Source organism: Adiantum capillus-veneris, chromosome 19, assembly GCF_014529385.1.
Source record: "Adiantum capillus-veneris isolate H3 chromosome 19, ASM1452938v2, whole genome shotgun sequence".
Taxonomy (NCBI): Eukaryota; Viridiplantae; Streptophyta; class Polypodiopsida; order Polypodiales; family Pteridaceae; genus Adiantum; species Adiantum capillus-veneris.
In genome coordinates this window covers 131,644,534-131,652,138 of record NC_140949.1, presented here as the reverse complement: position 1 = coordinate 131,652,138, position 7,605 = coordinate 131,644,534, and the positions used below count along the sequence as shown (strand labels likewise).

The following is a 7,605-nucleotide window of genomic DNA, read 5'->3' as shown; positions in this document are numbered from 1 at the left end:
CCCACATCTTGTATTATGATCTGCAAGAACACCAAAGCATGTCATTTTTTATCCCAGGCTCAGTACGCCTAATTTCCCACACAGTCCGAGACACTTTTTTCTCCAGCCACATGAGGGGAGCTGTGGAACCCTGCTGCTGTCTACTCCTAGGTAGCCCCTTTGTTGTTGTGACTATCACATACTTAGGTCTGTGACTGTCATCTTCTAGTATTTCATCAGGGTCCACCAATATTGGTCTAGATCTTCGAACACTCTTTTCCCTCATTGAATCTCTGTTTGTCTCAAGACTTGGCATGCGCATCTCCTGCAAAGAAGAATGAGCTAGGTCTATAAGCTTCTTACCTGACCCACCAGCAGCTTGCTGACTCATAAACCTTGCAACCAAATCTGCCACCCCTGGTCCAGTGCATGTGTTAATCCCTTTAAGGTATGCATTGTACCTAACACTCTACAACACATCTAGAGCCATATTTGCACATGTTTCTTCATACAAACCAATAATAGACTTGTGTCCAATAGTTGCATGCATGGTTGCATGTTTTGCCTCATCAGGATTGGTTCTTGGCACAAAAGCACCTGCTACATCTTGAAAAAAAAAAAAATCTCTCAACTCTCTCTCTCTCTCTCTCTCCAAAACTTATATCATCAGTAACGTTGCACGTGAAAGAATTTTATGACGATAAAATATGACTCCACGCGCCGTTAGAGAAAAGGGAAGAGAGAGAGAGAGAGAGAGAGAGAGAGAGAGAGAGAGAGAGAGAGAGAGAGAGAGAGAGAGAGAGAGAGAGAGAGAGAGAGAGAGAGACTCTTCTATTTGTATACAGTGGGATGGCTAGAACAAAGGCCACTACAAGAAAGGGGGGCAAGGGACCAGGGTTAGCAGTTAAGGCAAGTAGCAGATCTGCAATCCCAAGGAAGAGACCTTGAAAACCAAGTAAGATTTTGAAAGGTCCAAGGATGAAGAAGTTACAGAGCTCCATGGGAATTTTCAGAGAAATCAGGAAGGCGCAGAAATGTGTTGATTTGTGCATACCAAAGCTGCCCTTCCAGAGGATGGTGAGGTCCATTTGTGAGGAAGAGACCTAGGGCACTAAAAGGTGGAAAGTGGTTGCACTGATGGCTCTACAAGAAGCAGCAGAGGACTTCCTACTTGAATACTTCAGTGACATGACCATTGTAGCAGCCCATGCCCACAGGGTGACTGCAATGGACAAAGACAGCGAGACACTAAAAAGGGTAAGGTGGAGGTATGACAAACTCAGTGGTACCCAATGACTGCAGGGATAAGAAAATGAGGGAAATTTTGCTATACCCCCCTGAACTATTGCCACAAGTCATAGTTGTAGATGTCACACATGATGTTAATACAAGGGCAAGGGTAGAGACGGTTGCTCTCCAAACAGAAGACATAAGGGAAGCAGAACTTAAGGACAAAAACAAAGCAACAGTGGAGTCCCATAGGCAAAGAGAATGCAATGTGACCCGATCCATAGATGCCAGCAACAAAGATACTCTACTTTCAATGAAGGATTGTTTGCTTGTAGAGATACCATTTATAGATGGAGGCAGAAAGCTGGCTCTGGATACATTGGACATTAATATATTGATGGATCCAGATGCTCAGATATCAGATACAATTATCTATGTTTGTCTTAAGTAAGTTTTAATATTTTTCTTTCTTTGAAAACTCAAATGATAGGTGTACTAAATCAAGTACACTCCTTGCAGTTTGATCAAAAGTCAACTTCCACCGCACACCCACATGGAGGTGTTTCTTCTTGATTCACAAATGTCTCTGATTATTAGACAAAAGAACACTCCATCTGGCACATTCGAAAGTTGGTTTCTCCACTGTGCTATGCTGGAAGTAATCGTCATCATCTTTCCTTATGAGAACAACCATCACTAGAGTCTCATATGTCTTGATGTTGACGAGCCAGCAATGTGGGTGTTCAATTCAATAAAAGGAACCCACCCTGAAATTAGGCTCTAAGTGTTATGTATCAGAAAGTGTTTCTTATGGATAACCATGTAAATTTGAAAGCCTCAAGCTAACATCCCGATACTCCTTTATGCAGTTGTGTAAAGAGATTATTGCTTGCTTATGGCAAGCTATGTGGAAGGTACGAACTATACAAGTCCCCAATCAAAGATGTACATGTACCAAATCAAACCGATGCAACTTCTTGGAGATGTCTTCTCCATGCAGAATATGTCATGCAAAGCTACTTTGCATTATAACCTTTCATGACTAAGGTAACCATTTGGCAATGCATTCAGTCAGTTTTGGTTTTCTTTATACAAGACTTCTCACTATGTGGTCTTTCAATTTTGCAGAGTGCTGTGGAGAACTACACATATGATTATTTGCAAAGATATCGGGCAACTCTAATACAGCACCTGCTCACTATGTCGAACCCCAGAGAAGCTGAAGATAGCTGCTTGGACGACCGCACAATCAATATGAAAATACGTGATGAGCCATGACCACAAGCCCCTGCATCAGACACAGTGGAACCACAATGGGCCGAGGGGGTCATACCAGCCAAAGATGAAAGGGATGAGGATGCAGAAAGGCCAAACGAGGATATGCAAGGTGCTAGTGTACAAGCAGAGGGGCTTATGGAGGAGACAATGAACGAGGCAAGTAGGCCAGTGGAGGAGCCAAAAAGCCCATGGAGGAAACCCTGGATGAGGCAAGCCAGTCTCAGGAGGAGCCCCAAAAGCAAGCAAGCATGGATGAGGAAAGCAGGCCTACGGATGAGGCAATCCGGCCAATGGAGGAGCCCCAAAAGGATATGGATGAGGCAAGCCGGCCAACGGAGGGTGAGGAAAAGACCTTGGAGGAAACCATGGAAGACAAGCGAACTGATGAGGCACAAAGAGCCATGGGGGAGATCCTTGATGAAGATAAGAACGATGACTACGACGACGAAGCAAAAGCAGAGGATAGCAACAAAGACAACAACACTATAGAGACCCAGTATGGACCCTTTCTACCTGTAGATACGGTTGTTCCGGTAATGTCTATTCAAGTATGGCAAAATATATTCAGCTTCTAACTACTTATATGTACTTGTCAACTTTTGCAGAGGTTGATTATCTTGGACATCAATGGATTGCTGTTGATGCGCCTGCCTTTGGGTATAACAGACACCTACGAGAATTTGCAAACATTTCGGATGGGTACTTGTTGAGTTGTGGTTCGTCCAAAAACAAAAGAATTTATTCAGATTCTTCTTCCGCGCTTTAGAGTTGCCGTATGGTCTTCAGTGCAAAGGTAAAACTTGTTGCCACTAGTTAGAATAGTTTGTGTTGTATTTGGTGCTAATACAGAAGATTTTTCCTTTTTGTATGATCAGAGAAGATGCGTTACCATTGAGGGCCACTACCACCCTAAAAAACCCAACTTACATCTTTTGTACAAACCGTTCAGCCAAATCGATGTACCCTTTGATGCAAATAATACACTACTGATTAATGATACTCCTGAAAAGGGAGACCTAAATCCACCAGGAACAACTATCTCACCACCCTCTTTTGAAGGGCATACCTTTGATTTTTACCTTGAAGACATTTTGATTCCATACTTACAGAAATTGTATATCAGTCCATTGTTCACGGACGAGTTTGTACTTTCTAATGAATTAAGATTGTGTTGCCTTACATTGAGAGAGAGAGAGAGAGAGATGTGGCAATGGCTAAAAAAATGTATTTCAAGAACACTTATATTCACAGACCACAATTGACAAATGAGCTCAAAAAAACTTCATGTATTGAAAGTCACTCGTATACACTGGGGTTCACAAGAATCTATGTTATATTGACACTATTTCAACCCGACCATCCAATTCTTTGCACAAAATATCTTTCTCCCTACACCGCATCAGCTTACGGCCAGCTAGGAAAAAGGAAAAATCTGAAAGGTCCCTATCCATTGACTCTTCAATTATGTCGTGCTGCAACTGCAGAAGATTGCATAGCTCCCTTATTGTAACCACCAACATTAGGCCATGCTCTTTATCAAACACTTCCACATCCACAGTAGGATTATCTTCCAAACCTACAGAAACCTGGTCCATAGGAATGTACTTACCTCTGAGCATTTGTGATTGCATATACCAAAAGGAGACTAACAGTGATTGGCTTGCAATCATGTACTTGACAACCAGAGTGTCAAGCGCGACCTCACACTGTATGACAATCTCTTCCTTTACATACCATCCTCTGTCAAGAAGTTTGTCACAGGATGAGTGCTGAAATGACTTGCACATGAACATAGTTTTCATAACACGTATATTGCAGTTATGAAACAACTTTATGAACGGTGCAGCAAGACAAAAGTTTGCGATTCTAACCAGTTTGGTGGGAATAGAGCTACGTAGAGACCTATGTATATCCTTGTAGAGCTTACTTCGCATTGCCTCCACCATTGTTCCCTCAGGAACTGGCCAGTCCACAGTGTTTCAGTCGGTTGGTAGAGGCACTTTCACCAACATACCATTCTTATTCCCTGGGCAGAGTTGGTAGAAGTGGTCATAGAAAAATATTCCTTCATCAGCCAGGCTTTTGCTGGTTCTCCCTGAATACTGTAGAGAACCAATGTGGGCATGAACGACAAGGAAGAGGCCTATTATGCACTCCACAAGCTCCCATTGCTCATAAGAAGAGCTATAAACATCTGCAAGATATATAACAAGAGTTAAACTAAGAGTATCAATAAGTGAAAATGACAAATCTAATGTAGTTGAGATGTGAAGAATGGAGCCATTGCTCATAAGAAGAGGGATAAACATTGCAAAATATATAACAAAAGTTAAACTGAGAGTATCAATAAGTGAAATGAAAAATCAAATGCAGTTGAGATGTGAAGAATACTTACAATTGCAACGTGGTTGATGTATATCTGACACATTTCCACCGTTTTCTATCACGTCTGGATGGGCAAATACATGCTGAACAAAAACTTCCTTTACAGATATTTTGCCTATTTCAACTTTGAAATCCAACACTCTGGCCTTCCATGCTCAGTGGTAAACATTGATAGCACTAGACCTCTTGTCTCTTCTTGGTTGCATTAGGACCCATGAACCTTTATTTATCCTTTATCCAACCCATTGGTTCTCTGCACTTATTGACGTTGATATTGTAATTGATGATATGCTACTACTTGGCCTTCTAGGAAAAGTGCAGGTGTTGCTAGTTTTTGTGAGAGACCATAAACACCTAGAGCTTCTTGGGCGAGAAGACGTGGAAGCCATAGCTCTGAGAGAAAAGCTTTAGTGGAGGGAGATTCACTTTGAAAGTATCCTAATGGAGGGAAAGTGTTTTACAATTCCAATATCTTGTGCGGGCTTAATGGCCACCCTCCAGTACATTAATGACCATAAGAGAATATCAACAGTGGGACCACACATGCACCTAACAGCTTGGTAAAAGCAAAGAAGTTACGATGCCACAATCCTAGATTCGTGAAAGTTTTTAAATTATTTTCCTATTTCTTGAGTCTTTCCACGTATTTTCCTACGTAACGTAGCCTTGAAGCTCATTGGACGCGCTCTATTTTCTCTCTCTTTCATATGGACCTCTAAATGACCTCCAAATTTTCCTAATGGAAGTTAACATTTATAAAATTTGGGTATTTAATCTTGTTGGAGACATACGCACGGTGTGTTTCTATATAATTGAATGTGTTACGCAATCAAAAGCTTTAAATTGAGTTATGGTGTGCCTCATTTGATGACATTGTGGATTCAATACGAAAATGGTTCTATTTTGAGAATGAAAATACCATTTCTTGGTTATACTTCAAACAAATAACAGTTCATTGTGGTTGTTTAGGTAAAAGTTACTTTGAAGGGGTTATTAAATTTGTATGTAGTCCTCCAACGAAGAGATGTTCTCGTTGAAAGGGGAAAGGACCTATGGCTCTTGATCCTATTTGCAGTGATTAAGTGAGCTCTATGGTAGTCACAGGAGACTTTGATGACAATGATCATATTGGTGACGAGAGCGAGAGTACTGACATCGGCTTAGGGTCAATGAATGAAGTTGATCCTCATACAGCTAGACAAGAGGCAGCTTTGGAATTGGTTCCATTTCATATTTCCCCTGAGGTTGCACCATCTGTTGATTTTGAAGATGATAGTCATTTGCATATGGATAGAGGAGAGGACATTCTCAAAACCACAAGGGTTTTTAATTGTTTTGAGTGTCCACTAGTGCGTTTGTGTAGACTCATTCCATATGCTCGCATCCGTGGCCTTAGATTGGATGTTTCGGGTTTGAAAGCTGCATTTGCCAGAGAGGGTTACATAAAGGAAAAAGGTGCCTTTATTGTTTCACTACAAACATGTCAAAGGGAACAAACATTGGTGACAGGTAATCATTGTTATTTTAGAGTAATTTTGTGTTTTGAAATTTTTTATTGTTCTTTTAACTGTTTGACAAATTTTTGGAGTCTCGTTTATTTTTTAAAATAGCCGATATTGTTGATGCTTGGGACCCTATTTGGAAAGACATAAATAAAGATTATGAAGAGGAGTTAGCATTGTCGCCTCAACTAGAGTCACTGCTTGGTAGAATGTTCTATGTGTGGGAAGGAAATCACAGGACAGTAGCATGGCAAGCAGTAGTTAGAGAAACGTTTTCCAATAGCAAAGAGAAGCATTACAGGGTCTTGTGTACAATCATCGACCCTACAAAGGTTTCAGAAATAGCATTATTGACGAGCTTGCAACGCATGAATTTGTGAGTGCGACTATATTCTTGTTTGTAGATAAAATTTATATGATTGAAGGGTTAATCATCTTACTAATATTTTAATCAGTATGAACACCCATGCTCTAGTGTCATCTCATCTACGAGATGAGTTGGTAAATTGTTCAAACATTTGCTGTGTGGATCATGAGGATTACCTTCGTGCATTGCCGGAGAATGACCAAAAATTGATTGACACTTTGCGTAAGATAACCACAAAGGGAGAGGATCCAAGGCATCCTCTTACACGAAGATATCTAGCTAGGCTTCTTTTTTATGAAAGTGTGCTTGACATTGTATCTCTTTTAAGTATTCTTTAATGGAAGCCTTTTGTTTTGAAAAGAATTGGTTTATTCTGAAGGTGCAAATGTCAAAATAACTACAACTAAGTTAGAGAGCAAGAAATCATTGCTTTCTAACGAGGACTTGAAAAAAGAAGAGGCTAGAAATCTATGGGGTTGAGAGATTTTGCAGGGCATCATAGTTGATCATTCAATGACATATGGTGGTTTTGCATCATGCACCTTATGGATATGTAGTGTCATCCCGGTGAGCGACATGAGGTAATCTTTCTATTTGCAATTTCATGGTAAGAAAGTGTGAATGTGCAATTTTTAAAATTTATTTTTTGTTTCCTTGTAGTGCGACACTTCTATTATGTTCTTGGTCCACAAACACGGACCACCCCCGCCACTTTACATTGCAAAGAGTGCTTCTTTGTTTCATGGACTAGGAATGAGTGCCATGGATAGCACTATGTGTCACTATTTACCAGATTCAGGTGGAGCTCTTATGGACTCCGGATTGCCATGGAGAGGGTCTACACAGAAGAGCCATACTTTTGTG

At 40.7% G+C, this 7,605-nt stretch overlaps 2 pseudogenes; one reads left to right on the top strand and one right to left on the bottom strand.

Annotated features, from left to right (window-relative positions):
* Positions 1-4,006: 4,006 nt before the first annotated feature.
* LOC147434884 (uncharacterized) lies at positions 4,007-5,261 on the bottom strand (annotated as a pseudogene).
* Positions 5,262-5,924: 663 nt separating this feature from the next.
* On the top strand, positions 5,925-6,754 carry LOC147434883 (uncharacterized; annotated as a pseudogene).
* The last annotated feature ends 851 nt before the right edge of the window (positions 6,755-7,605 follow it).